We start from the raw sequence: 618 nt of genomic DNA on the forward strand, positions 1-618 counted from the left end.
ATAGAAACTTGATAATAATAAAACCTGACAGAGTATGAGTTCAGTGGAAAAATACTAGATTTCACATGATTTAGCTGTCTGTATAATGGCCATTAATCGTAATGTTTGAATTAAGTTTCCCAAATGGGATACTTCTATCAAAATATTTAGCATATGTAACTCCTGTAGGAGACAAAGATGAAGAACTTTCAGACTTAATAGAAGGGGCATAATAGTGAGTATGTAAGAGGCCTACAATTAATCACAAACTTTCTGGAAAGAAATGTAATGAGTAATGTGTTCAAAGACATTTTCTCTACCAGTGGTTCTCAACCTTCTGGCCCTTTAAATACAGTTCCTCATGTTGTGACCCAACCAGAAAATTATTTCCGTTGCTGCTTCATCACTGTAATGTTGCTACTGTTATGAATCGTAATGTAAATATCTGATATGCAGAATGGTCTTAGGCGACCCCTGTGAAAGGGTCGTTCGACCGCCAAAGGGGTCCCAACCCACAGGTTGAGAACTGCTGCTCTAAACACACAGTGGGTTGTTTTGGAAGTGTGTCCCGAGGCTTGACTTGCTATATGTGTTATATGAAATAATGTGGCAAAGGTTTTAACATTTTCTAGATTTGTT

The sequence above is a fragment of the Myotis davidii genome, unplaced genomic scaffold (assembly GCF_000327345.1).
Source record: "Myotis davidii unplaced genomic scaffold, ASM32734v1 scaffold535, whole genome shotgun sequence".
Classification (NCBI taxonomy): domain Eukaryota; kingdom Metazoa; phylum Chordata; class Mammalia; order Chiroptera; family Vespertilionidae; genus Myotis; species Myotis davidii.